At 42.2% G+C, this 18,031-nt stretch overlaps 1 protein-coding gene across 11 annotated transcripts in view; it reads right to left on the bottom strand.

The window, feature by feature from the left end:
* The window catches only part of LOC105745314 (uncharacterized), a 79,785-nt gene extending 62,226 nt beyond the window's left edge, over positions 1-17,559 (bottom strand). For 6 of the 11 annotated variants that reach the window (XR_011647316.1, XR_011647317.1, XM_071211650.1 and 3 more), the window contains exons 1-3: positions 17,353-17,559; positions 16,569-16,821; positions 10,303-10,504 (exon numbers count right to left, since the gene is read on the bottom strand). The gene's annotated coding sequence lies outside the window, so the exon portion shown is untranslated. Of the gene's footprint in view, positions 1-10,302; positions 10,505-11,819; positions 11,885-16,568; positions 16,822-17,352 lie in introns of all 11 variants that reach the window. The other 5 variants (XM_071211652.1, XM_058286941.2, XM_058286943.2 and 2 more) reach the window with 3 other exon arrangements.
* Between the last annotated feature and the right edge of the window lie 472 nt (positions 17,560-18,031).

Genomic DNA, 18,031 nt, shown 5'->3' with positions numbered 1-18,031 from the left:
CACAACATAGGGGACAAGCTGAGATCCACAAATAAGAGAATCATCATCTTCAGGGCTGAACCAAGGATAATATGTTAAGAAAAAAGTTAAAAGCAGAAACAATGATTTTGTTTCAGAGGCAAATGCTTCACCTGCCCTGATTCTTTTTTTGCAGTGAACAGTCTAGCAAGAACAAAGTTTCAGGAAATACCAAACAAATGAAAATCTACAGACAAACACACTTAAGAAAAATGATCTAGAGACCTAGGACGTTGCTTCCATTCTCTTCCAGGGCTAAGATACAAATGACTGAAGCAAAAGCAGTCCCAGACCTTTTGGGTAGTTGAGGCTTGATGAAGACTTGACAAACTACTTGGCAAGAGTAAGTAAACAGGAGGTAATAAAACAATGGCTATGATTACAGATAACCACACAGTGCTATGCCAGGGGACATACAGGGGCCAGGGGAGGACCCCAAAGAAGCCTCTAACTTAGACCATGGGAAAGGGAAAATCAGGGAAAGAAACCTAAAAGAGGATGATTAAGATGGGACTGGAATGTAGAACAAGAGCTAGGCAGAGTGTAACTGGGCAGAATGTAGACTATTCCAGGCAAAGGGAACAGCATATGCAAAGGATCAGCGAGAGACAGAGACAAAGAGAGCACCAGCATTTCAGGAACTGAAAGTGGTTTTGAGAGCTGTACCAGAGCCCAAGAGTCTAAAGTGCCTGCTCTGAATTCCGGGGCCATTATTACTGCTGGGGTGGAAAAAATGAGACTGCCCAGGAAGAACAAAGATGAAAAGAGTGGCTGGGGTAGAGGAGGAACTCCCGCAGCTGAAGAACAAACAAGCTCACAAAGGACACCTAAAAGGACGTGTAGAGTGAATGGGAGCTATAAAAGGAAAGGAAAAAGAAAAAAACAAGTTACTGAAACCAGGAGAAAAGAATATTCAAAAGGCAAATAGGAGTCAACCATGTTAAATGGTGCTAAATTAAGGATATAAAGTTTCCATGGAATTAGTAACAAGGAAGCAAATAGTGACCTTGTCAAGACTCATTTCAGTGGCTTGCTGGGGATGAAGGGATGGAGACTAACTTCTTAGAATCAAGGAATGACTGAGAGGTGAACCATGGATACAGTGTCCATTTCAAAAACTTCATCTGGAGAAGAAAATCACAGCACAGTGGCTGGAGGGAAAGTCTCAGTTGGAGGAAGCCTGAGAATGTTTAAGATGGTAATAGCAGGGAAGAGGATGTGGCTCAACTGACAGAGCATCCGCCTATCATATAGGAGGTCCAGAGTTCAAATCAAGGGCCTGCTGGCCCGTGTGGTGAGATGGCCCACAAGCAGTGCTACTGTGTGCAAGGAGTGCCAAGGCACTCAGGGGTGTCCCCTGCGTAGGGGAGCCCCATGCGCAAGGCGTACGCCCTGCAAGGAAAGCCGCTGCATGCGTAAAAAGCGCAGCCCGCCCAGCCAGGAGAAGCACCGCACACTGATGCAGCAAGACGCATCAGATTCCCGGTGCTGCCTAGCAGGCAGACACAGAAGAACACACAGCGAATGGACACAAGAGAGCGGGGCGGAGGGGGGGGGGGGGTAAAAATAAAGTAAATCTTAAAAAAAAAAGATGGTAATAGCAAGGGAAGGCTGCAGATACACACCTAAAAGAGAGCAGTATTTCTCAAACAAGAGAAAAATGGAAAAGTATCCAGACCACAGATTCAAGGGTCTCCTTAATCAGGAAAAAAGGCTCTTTATGCCTTGTAAGAGACAAGAGGTAGACAGGATGGTAGGTAAGTTCTAGATCTGATGTCCAGAAGCTGAGGAAGACACTTGTTTATAAGGAACAGGAGACAGCTCTGAGGTTAAAGACCAGATTTCTAGTGGCTCAATCTGTAAAACTTTAAGGTTTTCTCTGGCAGCACTTAGCAATCTGGGCCCAAGGAGAGAAAAGCAGACAGATGGCCTGGTCCAGAGCTAGAGTTGCTTAGGGATGGGCAGAGCAAGGAGTACTGGAGATAAGAGCATTTAAAGTGATAGGCCGTGGGGTCTCAGCTTCACAGGGAGGCAGGTGAGGACTCTGGCGGTAAGGACCAACTCGAAATCTGGATAATAGGGAAAGACAGTGGAGGGGAAGTAATTAAGCGAGGGCGTTAGATGCACAGGAGGCGGTGTTTGGAGAATGGTAGATCTGAGTTTCATTCTACGTTAAAGGTAGAGAAACACTTAAAGGCCAGGACATGCCTAGAGGAGGTAACTACTAGTGACACTTAAATTACTCCAAAATGAAACTAGAAGGAGACAAAACCACACTTAATCTCTCTCTCTGTGTCTCTCTCTCACACACATACATGCACTATTAAAAGGAAAACAGTCAAGGCATCTTTTATTCTACTTTGTCATCCATTTGTCAGGTAAAATCTTTCTTGTCAAATCTTTAGTATAGACAATTAAATAATTTTCAAATCAACAATCAATTTTCAGAAAATCAAATCCAGAACTTATACTATATATAATCTTCTAAAGCTAGAATTAGAAGAAGGAAAGAAGGGTAGCTGTTTTCACAACTTCAATGGTTTGCAGAGATCTACTTCTGACTGCCTCTATTTGGCAAGGAAAGATTTTAATAAATATATGAACAGAAAACAGGCAGTGATCAGTGAATCAATCATTCAGAATTACTCAAGATGATAATTTTTGTGTTTAAATTTAAGTAACCATGAATTCTCTCAATTTGTAATCATATCTGAAGTATTAGAATGCCTAAAAATAAAGACCTCTCACTTAGCTCATTTAAAAGGAGGATCATTATCTTAATAAACTTATTTACAAAGTACTTGACTTGAAAGAATAACTCAAAAGTCATTTGTGTGCAGAGAAGTACTAATAACAGACCACAAAATGGGAAAAGCCTGCCATGATCTTTAAAAATACCCTTTAAAATTCTCTACGAAAAAATGAGACCTTTATTCTCACAGTGCTAGAAGCAGATCAAGGGCTTAGCCACGAATTTTCAATTTATTCTTTTTCTTTTTTTTTTTTTGAAGATTATTTATTATTTCTCCCCCCTCCCTCCGTTGTCTGCTCTCTGTGTCCGTTTGCTGTGTGTTCTTCTGTGTCTGCTTGTGTTCTCATTAGGCAGCTCCAGGAACCGATCCTGGGACTTTCCAGAGTGGGAGAGAGGCAATCATGCTCTTGTGCCACCTCAGCTCCCTTGTCTGCTGCATCTCTTATTATTTCTCCTCTGTGTCTCTTTGTTGCATCATCTTGCTGCGCCAGCTCTCCGCATGGGACAGCTTACCACACGGGGCAGCTTGCCTTCACCAGGAGGCCATGGGTATCAAACCTTGCACCTCCTATATGGTGGACGAGAGCCCAATTGCTTGAGCCACATCTGCTTCCCTCAATTTATTCTTAATGAGGCAAGCTTTACGTTAAAGATTCTTTTTATATATTAAAATATATTATAAATCTACTTTTATGTACTGTATACATACTTGGATAAGAAAAATAACTCTTTACACACGTTATCAATTCATTTCATTATGTACTATACTGCGTGTCTGCTGAATGCAATGCCCTGTGGTTGGTGCTATAGAAGCTAGAAGATTGGTGGAGAAACAAACAAACCTCCTAGAGAAGACACTGACACAGATGACTCACAGTGGAGTGAGGTCTACGTCATGATGTAACCTCTACCATCCCACTCTATTGGAAGGTTCAGAGGAACAGGTGAGAAGATCAGGAAAAGTTCCTGGAAGTCAGTGGCATGTGCAATGTGCCTCAAAGGGCAGAGGCTGTCACCTAACAGAAACAAGGAAGGGGTTGTTACCACCAGAAAGAACACCAGAGTTTAAGGCACAAAGCAGGCCAAGTGAGGGCAGGCTAAAAAGAAAAGAAAACAGACCGTTCAGCCAAAATGCAGGGAACATGTGAGTGATAAGGTGGAAAAAGCAGGGGTTGGGGACATCGCACTCAGGGTGCAGAATCTGTGATCCATTGGACTGAGAAGATCTGCATTATAATTTAAAAGGAAGACCTGTCTAGCAATATGTAGCACACAAAACCTGGGGTGAGGCAAGATGATCTGGGAGGGCAGCCAAGGTGAAAATGGCAAAGAAAATTGGAAAGAAGTGACAGAGAGGAAATATATATATAGAGAGAGAGAAAGCGTGTGTGTGAATTGCATATATGTGTGGGGGAAGGGGAATAGGAGCAGAGAAGAAATTAAAAAATATCACACGCTTTCAAGCCTAGGTAATCAGGAGATGTGACACAACATCAACAGAAATGGGAGTATAAGTGAACCCCAGATTAGGGGTCCAGAGAACACTCAAGGCTCACTTCTCCTTGTCCTTTCAGACCTCCACTTAGATACACCTCTTCCTTAGTGGCCCCAGACTGCTTGGGGTCTAAACCTCTAACAGCCCTTACTGCTCTGAACTGGGATGACGACTATACAGCCACTTTGCCTGTTGCACTACTGAGTTCTTAATGGCAGGGACCAAGTTTGTCTTGCTCACCACTTAACCCCACCAGTACAGAGACTGGCACATGGTAGTTACCCATGTATTTGTTGGGTGATTGAATAAACAGATGAGCAAAGGAAGGACGGACAGAAAGCTTCATGGGAGAAACTGGTCTTCAGTCATCGATTCCAGTTTCAAATATACAAAAAAGTATAAAGTGAATATGCCATCATCCCAAATGACTCAGCATTATTAAAATACTGAAAGTGTTTTTGTCCTTTTGGGATTCAGCTACTGGGGGGGCCCTACAAAACTTACGAGAAAGACCTTGGTTATTTTATATTGGTAAAATCTTCTTTATCTATTGCTTGTTCTGTTTGTCATAGACAGCATACCTCTATGGAAAAACAGATGTTGAGAAAATATCAAAGAAAAACAATGTCCTACAACATAAAATCCACTTCTACCACTAAACAGGGATAGAGACCTTTAACAGACACACATTCCTTGCAATCTATATATTTATTTTATTTTTATTATGACTATCATTTATTTCTTCCCTTAGTTGAGAGGCTAAGGTGGAGAAACCATCTAGTCATGAGCTTAGGCACATGACGAACGGTATCATCCCTAACCAAGTCATAAAGCAAGTCATTAAAAACACTACTCCTGGGAAGTGGATGTGGCTCAAGTCATAAGGCCTCCGCCTACCATACAGGAGGACCCCAGTTCTATCCCTGGGGCCTCCTGGTGAAAAAGAAGAAAAGCATGCCTGTGAGGCAAGCCAGTGCCCACGTGATGAGCTGAGCACCCTGCATGGTGAGCCAAGCGCCCATGTGAGAGCCGAGTGCCCATGTGGTGAGCCGAGTGCCCACACGAGTGCCCGTGTGGCAAGCCAGTGCCCATGCGAGTGCCCATGTGGTGAGCCAGTGCCTGCGTGATAAGCCGAATGCCCACGCAGGAAGCCGAGTGCTCATGCAGTGAGCCAGTGCCCGCGCAAGTGAGTCACGCAGCAAGATGATGACGCAACAGAAAAGAGACGAAGGGGAGAGTCAAGATGAAGAGGAGCAGAAACCAGGAACTAAGGAGGTACAACTCACAGGGAACCTCTCTCCACATCAGAGGTCCCCAGGATCGAATCCTGGTGAATACCAGAGGAGAAAGATGAGAAGAGAAAACAAAAAGAGAAATAGATACAGAAGATCAAACAGTGGATGTACAGAGACAGCAAAAACAGTAGGGCAGGGGAGGGGGAATGGAGGGAAAAAAATGAAGTACAAAAAAAACACGCAAAAAAACAAAAACAAACATAAAAAGCACTACTTCCTAGATTTCTTGATGCAAGCATATTAGGCAAGCCACTCTTTTTTATCAATTCCCATAAGCCCACCAAATTTAATTTCCAAGTTGGTAATCAAAAGTAGTTCTTGGTATATATGGGTACCTTATATGATCATACGCATATTTTGTAAGTTTACAATGTTTACTATACACTTATTGTTTATCTCTGTTAAAAGATATCCTTAAAAAGATATACTTAAATTTAATAAGTGAAAAAAATTGAATTTGAGTTAAAAAAAATAGTTCTTGGAAATAACTGAACTTGGAACAAAAATATAGTCACACTCATTTGCCTGAGGTGGGAAAAATGGTGTCAACTTCCTACTTTCTCAAAACAGCAGAAGAGGGCTGAGGATGAAGTGGTTAGGGCAAAGGGCAGGAAGAAAAGAAGCATCTGGCTAATTATTTTAACCTGGATTTTACCTCAGGCATTTCCACACTAATCGCCAACCTTCTCCCTCTACCTAGTCTTTCCCTGATTGGATTTTAAAATGATGGTACACCAACTACTTCAAGGTTAGACATCTTCTTAAAATCACTCTAGCTCTCGTATTAATATTAAACTTGAAGAGGAAGCCCATTTGGAGGAGACCCCTTCACAGGCCATGTAGTGTACTTAAACAGGGGCAGCGTGCCCTGCCAGGAGGCTGTATAATAGAAACCGTAGCATAAGTTTGTGACCTTCCACAAGCCAACTGTGCTCCTCCTCTCCAGCAGGCCACTGCCGCGCAGGAATTTGTACTCAGGATGCCTGACCTTCAGATATTTCAAAAGAAGCCAAAAATTCAAAATTTTATGCGACTTCTCCCGACATAAGCAATGGCAAAAAAAAATTTTAAGACACTGTGTGGACCAAGCAAAATATAACTGGGGGTGACCAACTTGTGACATCTAGGGAAGAGGTTAGGAAGCTGGGCAATGGTCAGAAACTACAAACTATATCTTCATGTGTCCTGATAAATTGGGGAGGCTGAGGACAATGCCTTGTCTCTTTCTGCAGTCATATACTAGGAAAATGAAGCAAGGATCACATCACCACAGTGTTAGTGCAGAGTGGATCCAGGACACGGGATACCTCAGGAAGAAAAGAACGCTGATGACTTGATACTTACTTGTCCTCTTAAAACATTTCCTGCTTTATAAACCAATTTATAGTGTCTAAAAGAACTCAATAAATGTCAGCTATTACTGGGTTTTATTATGAACAAGGATAAAACATGAATCAGACTGTGCATTTTTCCATTGAAGGGGAGATTCTGGTCCAATCACAAAACCCAATAATCCTCTTTACACGAGAAGAAAAAGTTGTGTTACCTTTTAGATAAAGGGGATCATGGAACAGCCATACAATGTTACCAAATCCAGCACAACTGGAACACACCCCCCCCCTCCTTTTTTCCCCCCAGAAATGCTGTCCCACCCTCCTGGCACCTTGTGTGAACAATGCAGTTGTAGAATGTCAGAGCCTGATCATGCAATAAGGCTATCTGCTCTAATCGCCTCATTTTACAGATCCTATAACTCCTTCAAGGCTCTACGACAGTCAAAGGCAGAATCAGAACCCAAATCCAGGTTTCCTAATCCCTCTTTTTCCATCACCTCATCGTCCCTATGGGCGTGTACATTCAGGACCGTTGCTTAAGAGGAGAAGGGCAGTTTGGGAATAAATCTTTAAAGAGCAACTGTTCTATATGATACTAGAAACCAGATATACATGCCCCTGCCTTTAGAAGCAAGGCACTATCAACTAAGAGGAAGATTTCCTATACACGGCCAATCAAAGTCTAGCTTTAATCTATCTCAGAGTTGCTCAAAATCTTACAAATCCTCTTTTAATCTTTTAATGTCAACTATGCCTTTTTTAGCCAGGGGCTTGGAGCAAGAGTTCCAAACCTCTATGAAAGAATCTAATTTATCTGCTGATAAAGGAAAGAGGTCACAGGAATCAATGATCTTCAAAGAACATTACTATGCCTCAAACTGTCCACCATCCAAAATACTGAGACAATGTTATTTTAAATGTAGCCAAGTACAGAATACAGATTGTGTCCTACATGTAAAATCTGTCTTTCTAGAAAGCATGTTTTAATGTCAAAGGCTATAAAGCAAGCTGTGAACAGGAGACTAAACTTAGCTCAAACCACAAATAACCTAACATACTTATCACTTCCCTATGATCAACCTACAAAAAAAGCAAACATTAAAGGCTTTTACAAAACTAAAGGGGTAATGCCCATTTAATCCTTTAATTTCAGTTGTATCCTTTCTTCTTTCTGTAATGGATCTGGCATTTAAACAGTACCAAAGAATGGCATTTTATTGATTTGAAGTCAAGTACAAGGGAAACCATCAGAGCTGAGTTTTGCCCAGCAGGTAAAACAGCATGTGCCGTGCAGTTCTTAAGAGTTAGAATGGCAACCACCTCCTCAAAGCAAAGATGGGAAATTCTAGGTGATGGACCACACCCATCTCCAGCTGCACCTCACACTGACAGCGAGGGACATAACAGACTACTACTTCAAACCAAAGTATGAGTCCATCTTCCAAAGCCATTTCTTTCCTACTTTCAAAAGCAACATCTTCCAACCAACAAAAGGCAGTTGAGAACACAAAAGTCTGTTACCATCATGTAATAACACAAGTTGCAAAAGGAGGTTTAGTTGACAAATACATATTCACAAAAAAAGGGGGGGGGAGTACTAGGTTTGTTAAAGTTCAACTACTTTTACAGCAAATTCTCTGTGTAGGACAACTATGTTTTTGTAAGTTTCCTGGGTAAAATTTAAGCTCAGAGGATGAAAACTAGTTAAGTAAGGATGAGTACAGGACCTAGGACTGCTGCTGTGCACTCTTCAAATATTGTTACTCAAACTTGAAAAGGCATTCTTAGCTGGTAGAAAAATAAGGGAAAGCAGCACACCTGGATAGTTATCTGTGATATGGACAGATTAAGTAAAACACTGCTAATGACACTAATATCCTTAGGAATTACACAAAAAAAACTGTCAGCAGGACATGAAGGAATATTTAAACATACTCACAAATGGTATCATGACTGTCACACAAAGGACCCGTGAAACCCAGCACCCATGAGATGTGGATTCTTGAGAAATTTTCAAGAGATATGGACTAGCTAATCCTCAGGTGTTACAAAACCACATGGTACATGGTGGGGATGCTCCAGAAATTTGGGTTTCTGCCAGTAAACCTGGTGTGGCTTTAACAACTTCCTGATCGTGCCCCCATTCTGCTTTACCCCACTCGGAGAATGATCCTGAAAACCCTGACAATAGGGAGGTGTCCAGGTAGTGGAGAACAATAATGGCAATGCTCTTAATGCAAAGATGCTGTTAAAAATACAGTTCAAATCAGGGTAGAAGAAAAAAGAAAAAAAGCCAAGCATTAATAACAAAGGAGCAAAAACCAGAATATCGTCTTCCGAAAAACGACCACTAGATATTTATGACCCGTGAAGGCATATTTTGCAGGCATCCTTGCAGAAGCAGACCTATCTGAAGAGTGAAGCAGAACAAAATCTAAAAGGGATAAATAGAACAGGGACAAATGTTTAACTATCAAGGGAATTTAAAGCTAATTTACTGTATTATACTCAATGCAGTTTGCCTATTTGTTCTCTTGAGTGACACTATATTCAGAAGTGATTTCATCCCCAGACATTTTTAAGTAACCCTGTGTTCTCAAGGAACTCCAACTATTTTAAGTAATTACCGGATATTCACTTTTCTTGTAAGTAATTTGCAGTAGTGTATAATCCTCCGAGTAACCAGTATCCATCAGAACAAAAACTAAGTCGTTTGCTGGAACTTTATGTTGGAATTTTTAATGTGATTCTTCAAAAGGAAGAAATGCATCAATAAGGGAAGCTCGAAAAAGGAAAAGATGAGGTCAGGGGGAAAAATGTTTCAAAACAGTAATTATCTAAAAATAAGAAAAAGAATTTTCATTTCCTAATCACTAATTAATATTTTAAAATGTAATTTTGGAAACCTAGTTTTGCTATGTTCGTCTTATCTTAGCAAGCAGTGTTGCTCACCCACAAAACCCACAAACACAGCTGAGCTTTTCCTTCTTGATCTGGAAAAGCATGCCTCTGTCTATGGGAAGAAACCTCTGCCACAAAAGAGGAGCCCAGAATAAAACACTTACTTGGCCCAATGATTTACTTCAACAAGTGGTTAACCCTCATTCAAGGAGTTAGAATTTCCTGGCACAGTAAGTACTAGGTTAAGAGCAGTAAGAAATACGAGTAGAGTGGACTCTAAATTGTATATTTCCCAAAGAAAATATAGACCCTAAATTCTGCTTTGCCACTAAGCCATGTTTAGTTTGAGTCCATATTACAGACCTGACTTCTTGAAGCACTAATTCTTATCCACTGACCAGAGGGGATCGATAAACTCCCCTGCCTTGGCAGAATGCTAAATATTCAGAAGGGCAAATGAACCACTTTAGGAATTAAAAAAAAAAAAAAAAAGACAAAATCACTTACCAGGAGTTATTATTTTGTCTGCAGTGTGCCTTGTAGCAAGTCTTGAAGATCAATAGAATTGAGGACTAGACTTTCTTTGGCTGTTTTTTTCCCCCCTTTGGGGCAGGAGGTGGATCTTCCAGGGAAATGGTCTTGTGTCTAGTTTGCAGACATTAAAAATTTACAAACTATCAGCAAGATACTCATGATATGTCAAGTTGCCCTGAAAAAAGGACAGGGAAAGCAGCTTAATTAACGATAAAGACTATTTCTATGTGAAATAAAACAAACTGCTGGAGACTTAGGTACTTTCTTCTCAAGGATGGCAGATGAGTAAGCTATCATGCTATTCAAACAGAGCTTACACCAGATGTTTTAGGTTTCTTTCTAAAATTACAACATAAAGGGTAGCTAATCTTCATATACCTAGCTGGGGCTGAATCGTCTGTAAATTCTCAGGAATCAGTTCCTCTATCTTTTACAGGAAAAACCACCCAATTGCTACTTAGAGAAAAGGTGCATGCATAACTTCTGTGTCAGCTACTCATTTTCCCACATTACTCAATCAAATGAACTGTATTTATTAAAAGTGTTTAATACTCTTGGGGGAAAAAAAGACTGAAAATTGTTATTTGAGTCTTTAAATATACTAACAAACCTTCTCGAAGTTTTTGAGCCTAACTGAACCCATCCACACCCACATACTTTACAAAACTGAGTAACCACTGCAGTTTTTACAAGGATTATTTTAGGATTCTCTTTGTGAATACATGAGGGCCTTACATTACTTGATGTGCCCTTAGTGACAAATTAGTCAAGATCATTTTTACAAAGGAGGAGAATGAAACCCAAAGAAAGTAAGGGACCATTCAGTGTTGTTTGTGTTAGAGCTTAGACTAGAACACAAACCTAGACATTAAGGCCACTAAAAAAGCAAAAGATTAAATTATACTCTTGGCTTTAAAGGGTGGTTTGATCAAATGCCAAAAATGTTTGTCTTTATCATTCATAATAGTTTATAAAAATCATAGACCTCTGTAAAGGTTGCTACTTTCTAAGAGCCTTACATATCTGATATCTCAAACTCAAAAAATTTTATGAATCAACTACATGCAAAGTCCTAGATGGCATGCATGAAAAGTGCAAGGGACAGAGTAATTCAACAATTTTTGACAGATATATATCACCTCCAAGGTGCCTATTAAGTTCCTCTAAGGCCAAATATGAATTTGCTGTTGAATTGAAAGCTTCTGTGAAACAAGCTGGCAGTGCCTCCTTCTACTGCGTAAGAATTCAAGCCTGTCTTCTAAGGCAGCCGCAGTAGGCAAAACTAGACTCTCATCAGCCAGGACACAAAATGGGAGATTTTCTTCCAGAGTGACCTCTGCTATTGGTACAAATGCTGGCTAATCTATTTGCTTCTATCATTTCCGCCACTAAGATGAGAATTAGGAACCATGTCTTCTATAGATTTTTACTGTTAGGGCTTAGGCAAGGTCCTGACACCAATTCACTCCCAGCATTCATTAGGCACTTACTTTGTGCCTAGTGCAGAGGACACTGTTGAGAAGGATGGGCTTGCTGACCTCAGGAAACGTGGACTCTAGAGAAGACAGACACCAAATGTAACGAAACAGCTACAATGAGAGAAGGGCTTTAGCAGAGAGATACATGAAACTGTATGGAAACAGGTAAGAGAGCAAAACACTAGTGCAAGGAGGCGCATGGTTGAGCTGGGAGGTGCAAGCTACAGAGGGAGAGAAAGGCATTTTAGACCAAGTGCTGTGCAAAGGTATAAAGGAATGAAAGGTAAGGATGAATTTGGAGAACACTGCATTGGCTGGTGTGGCTAGAATAGAAGGCCTGTGGGGGAGGGGGATGCTGGAACCTGGATTTTACAGATATCATGAAGTACCAGACATAGTTCAATGAGGAAGGACAGGCTAACATCTTAGTTTTTTTAAAATTTCCTTTTTAAAATGTTTATTTTAGTAACAAATATACAACCTATTCAGACATATAATTCAGCAGTGTTAATTACATTCACAATGTTGTACACCATGATGCACCCGCAATAGAAACTATGTACCAATTAAGCTTTAATTCCCCATTCCCTATCCCCTGCCCAGCCTCTGGTTACCTGTATTCTTGTTTCTGATTCTCTGAATCCCCGAGTAAGATTATATAATATTTGTCATTTTGTGTCTGGAGATCTGTTTTTTAAACAGTTATTCTATAGATAATATGAAGAATGTACATATTGGAAGGATGTGGCGAGACTTAAGAGGAACACCATATTAATACAAAACTGGTTTCACTGATTTCTGCAATGGGAAACTAGAAACAGCTGCAGATTTTAGGCAAAATATGAGAACCACTGGAGTGGGGAGAAGGAACGCATGGTAATCAACCAACAAAATGTGGCAGAGGGGGTCAAAAACTGCAGCTAAGTCCCCAGCACTCCTGGATCCTCAAAACATGCAATCAAGAGACTGATGCCAAAACTACAGCATCTCAGAAACAATAACCTGGCTAGAATTCCAATTTTCCTGAACACACACAGTAAAAAGAAACATGTCCAGCCTACTTGTCAGCATAAATTAGTTAACAGGAAATAATTAACATAAATGCTATATGGAGAAGTACCAGATTGTGCAAAATATATATGGGCTGAAGAAGGACTAAGAGAAAGTATCTGCAATTAAAAGTACCGCCTAGAACAAAAATTGTCCAAAGAATTCTGTAACTTAAAAGATCAGCCAAAGAAAACAAGTAATCACAGAAAAGAAAGAAAGAAGGAAGGAAGGAAGGAAGAAAGGGCAGTTATTTCAGCAGTTTCTAGTCTGAAACCTCCTACAGGAAATTTCTTACTCATTTTTCTATCATGAAGTTCTTATACATTTGACCACATTATTCAAGACCAGGAATTTTTACAGGTTTTGAGGAGCTAAAATGGAAAATGCAGTGGGGAGGCCAATGAGCCCAACTGTGGATATCTGGTTGAAAACATCTGTATTACCATTATGCCCCAGAGGACTTTTCAGAACCATCTGGCATGGTTTACTTCCAAAGGTACCAAAGTATTCCTATAAATATGCCAGTGATGTCAAACAAATAATGATAGCAAAAAATTCTTCCCTCTGCTGTTTCTACTTGTGTGCCCAGTTAATTTAATACTAGTCCAGACAATTACAAAGGTCTTTACACCATTTCCAAAGTGGTGATCAGACACCTAAATTTAGTCCACTCAAACCAGGGCTAAACAAGACCATTTAGACCTAATGGGTCGCTCAAGATGACTAGAACTTCCCAATCTCTCCACGTCATTTCCGTCCGCCTTTTCTTTTTTTTAAAGTGAAGTGAGTCATAGTATATAGATCTTTCTCCTCTGCACTAAAATAGCTTTTCTCCCCCTCTAAAGAGTGGCATTAAGAAGTTATGATATTCTTTTTCCTGGAATATAAGAACACAATCTGTATTGAACAGTAAGGAACTGTTATTAGTGAACTACTGTTATAGCATAGGTTTTAATCTAGTCAGGTATTAGGTCATATTTCTTAATAAAAGCAGCTATAAAGACAAATGTAAATCAAGGCATGGCTCCTTTTAGAAAGCCTACCTTTCACATGGAATAAATCTTGCCTTCAAGCCATGGACTATTGTTGCAATCGCCTTAATCTGAAACAATCAAATCATTCACACTGAAGAGTGAACTGTGTTAGAGAAGCAAGGAATTTAGAGGCAAAAGAATTAGCAAACACCTGACCCAAACCCTCTTTAAACTACAGATCAATGGCAGCATATCGCTCTCCTTTGCATTCATTTAAGCCTCTCTTCCCCATTCTAGCTTCTAAAACCAGTTTCTATTTTATATCTATGCTCTCACCTCTTTCAGTCAACCAGACAGACTCAAACCCAAGGCTCACCAAACCAGATAGTTGCTTAAATGTTAGAAAACACTGTATAAAGTCATCTAAAAATGCTATCAAAGCTGACTTTTTAATAGAGCAAAATACTTAGCGTCTGTGCTAGTTATTAACATTAATGATCAAAAACATGGTTTATGCTCACTTTATCAAACTGAGCTAGCACAGCATTTTTGCCTGAAACCTTTTTGTCTTCTAAGCTGCCACATACCTCAGCACTCAAAAGTCCACTTCACCCTCTGTTCTTTTCCTAATTGTTTCCAATTTCTTGCATCTTCTTGTTCTAGTTAGAAGCCAGGATAGTGAGAAATGACCACACTACCTTCTTTTCAAAGTTTTTTTAAAAATTACATATTTTTCTAATCGTAATAGACAAGGCAAGCTCAAAGCATTACTTTGTATAAGGCTGCCCTCATTTTGAAAGGCTGTAAAATATTGCTTTCTTTAAACTTTCATTTTCTACCAACCACAAGCACATTTCTTTGAATTCTTGAAAAATAATAGGTTTGGTAAATTGACACACAACTTGGAAAATTTGCCACTTTAGACTCAAGGTCATCTGAACTGTTTTTGAAATGCCACAGTTGTAAAATAACAGCTTATGAGCTTAAAAAGAAGAGTTTCTGACTTCAGTTTTAGGAAAGACAATATCCCCTGCTGGGGGGGGGGGAGGAAAAAAAAAATGCTCACAGGAGACAATTCTCTAAAGTCAAAAGAAACCACCTTCAGGAATGTGATAATCCATTAAGAAGCTGGGGAAATCTCAACATAAAGCAATCCTAACTAACTCTTCCAATGTGGTAGAGAAACTTAAGAACAATGAAGAAACTAATTGAGGACCAATACGCTCTATCCTAGCAACTTGCTTAACAATTTTAACAATGCTTAGGTGACAGGTCTGGCCATGCTGGCCCAACACACAGTGAAAAATAAATTCAACTAATATTTACAGTATAAATTTGTTGCTGCCAGCTCATTTTCAGTACAAAAGATTCCGTCCCAATGCCTCCACTTATCATGGAGTAGATCACAGCCAATTCCAATACTTCCGACCAAAAATTTTCACTTTAAAAGTCATTTTAGACCCTACTGCATAGGAATGGATGCAGAAAACTTGCCTACACATTTTCAAAGACACTAGTGGACTTCAATTAGTCTACAGAAACTGGACATGGAATACCTATTTTATATATTAATCGATCATATACAGATTACAGTGGTCCAGCAACACTGTAAGAGTCCATCAGTAAAACACAGACTGGGAAACGGACTTTGGCCCAGTGGTTAGGACGTCCGTCTACCATATGGGAGGTCCGCGGTTCAAACCCCGGGCCTCCTTGACCCGTGTGGAGCTGGCCATGAGCAGCGCTGATGCGCGCAAGGAGTGCCGTGCCACGCAAGGCTGTCCCCCGCGTGCGGGAGCCCCATGCGCAAGGAGTGCGCCCGTGAGGAAAGCCGCCCAGCGTGAAAAGAAAGAGCAGCCTGCCCAGGAATGGTGCCGCCCACACTTCCCATGCCGCTGAGGACAACAGAAGCGGACAAAGAAACAAGACGCAGCAAATAGACACCGAGAACAGACAACCAGGGGAGGGGGGGAAATTAAATAAATAAATAAATCTTTTAAAAAAAAAAAAAACACAGACTATCAGACTATACTACAGTCCAAATAAAAAGGATCCGGTCAAACAAGTTTGATGGAAATCCAGATGAAACCAAGACTTGATCAAGCATACAAAGAACTGCTTAAAGATTCTTCCTTTTTTTAAGAGGAGCTCACAATAGATCTTAATACCAGCTGATAGACCTCACAATTTGCCTTCTGGGCCTATAAACTGAAAACAGAACAAACTGCTTTCTCTCTTTACACAAGTAACAAAATCTCTCTATTCTGTTCTTTACTTAAGATAGAGAGTGTGGTTTTGGTTAATCCTCACAACCCCCGCATGACATTTAATCGGGAGCACGTATTTTCTTCAGAGGATTTAGCTTCCTGAAAACAGACCTACTGGGGTATTTTAATCTGATGCTTTGGAGATATGCGAGAAACCCTACCTTGGTAATTTTTAATTTATGACCCACCACAATCCAAAGTAGATGAGGACTCAAAGATAGATCTCAGCCAAGACCAAAGAGCAAAGCTGGGGAAAGACGCGATTTACTGAGGATAAAACGTTAAGGTTCCATAGTCCCTGACTGAAAGGGCAATATTTTAGCCACGAAGGAGGGAGGTATTGCAGGCCTCCTCGTGGGAAAACTCTGGCCTGACAGTCTTATGGTTTGCTGCTCCTCCTCACTCTGCTCAGAGCAAACGTCTCCTCCTCTGACAAACCGTGGGCGATGCCCCTCACACAGGTAACCCACCTTCCATCCAGCGGCTCTCTACCCCGCTGCAACGTTTTCTTTTCTTCACAAGGCCTGTCACCATCTGAAATTACTTGTGTTTGCCGGACCGCTTATTCGACTCCAATTCCGTGAAGGATAATAGGATTCAACACTCTCCAGCGCCCAGGGCAGTACCAAGCTCCGCAGCGACACGCCAATTCCCATCATCAAATGAATGAACAGGAAGGGGGACGGAGACTCTGCCGTTCTTGGGACTCGACACGCACTGAGACTGGAGAAAAGGAAATGTGAAGGGGTGAGGGAGAGGTAACCTTTTCCCCCAAGGAGACAAAGGAAGGGACTCTGAGGTGTTCCCGTCCAGAAGTGGAAGTAGTGGGGGTGTCAAATCAACCCCAGGGGACACAGCGGGGCTAAGCAGGGGCAGCGGAGCGAGGCGCGAAGGACTCGTGCTGAGAGGACAGCCCGGCGGCCTTCAGACTCGAGGTCAGGGGGGCTGCAGGACAGGAGGTAGACGGGGGATTTCGGGGGGTTGCGAGGCCCACTCGGGGACGAAGAGAGAAGGGGGCGGCCTCTGCCGCGGTCGGATCGAAGGATCAAGCAGCAGAGGCGAGACGGAGCGCGGAGCCCGGAGGCAGAACGGGACCCGGAGGGAGAACGGGACCCGGAGGGAGGACGGGACCCGGAGGGAGGACGGGACCCGGAGGGAGAACGGGACCCGGAGGGAGGACGGGACCCGGGGGTCTGCGGGAAAGGCTCACACGGCCCAAGCGAAGGGCCTACCGCGCTCCCGGGCGCTCCCCACCTGGTAAACGGCCGCCCAGTGCCCGGCCTTGTCGATCTGCTGAACTCCCTTTCCATCTCCATGAGGAACGCGGGCTGCTGCCGCGCCTCCTCCGCGGCTCACTGCGCCGTCTGCCATCCCGGGCCGCGTCCAGCGTTCAGCCGCAGGTCCCGCTGCAAAGGCAGACCTCAGCCGCTTCCGCCGCCCGGGCTGCTGCTTCCTCAGGTCAACCCGGCAGCCGGAAGTACGCGCCGTGCCTGCCGCGAGCTCCGCCCCCTGAGCCGAAGGGCCAATCAGCGCTCTAGAACGTGGGCAAACACTTCCGTGGGGCGGAGCCGGGGGAGGTGCCGGGCGAAGTGGTCTCAGCCTGACAGAGGCCCCGCCGCTGCGAGTGTTTTTGTGTTTTTTTAATTGATTTTGTAAAAATATTACATTAAAAAAAAAATTATATGAGGTCCCATTCAACCCCACCACCCCCACCCCACCACTCCCCCCAGCAACACTCACTCCCTTCATCATGACACATCCATTGCATTTGGTAAGTACATCTCTGGGCATCTCTGCACGTCATGGTCAGTGGTCCACATCATGGCCCATACTCTCCCACATTCCATCCAGTGGGCCCTGGGAGGATTTACAATGTCCGGTGATTGCCCCTGAAGCACCATCCACGGAAACTCCAAGTCCCAAAGGCGCCTCC

Source organism: Dasypus novemcinctus, chromosome 24 (genome assembly GCF_030445035.2).
Source record: "Dasypus novemcinctus isolate mDasNov1 chromosome 24, mDasNov1.1.hap2, whole genome shotgun sequence".
Taxonomy (NCBI): Eukaryota; Metazoa; Chordata; class Mammalia; order Cingulata; family Dasypodidae; genus Dasypus; species Dasypus novemcinctus.
This window is presented reverse-complemented; position numbering and strand designations above follow the sequence as displayed.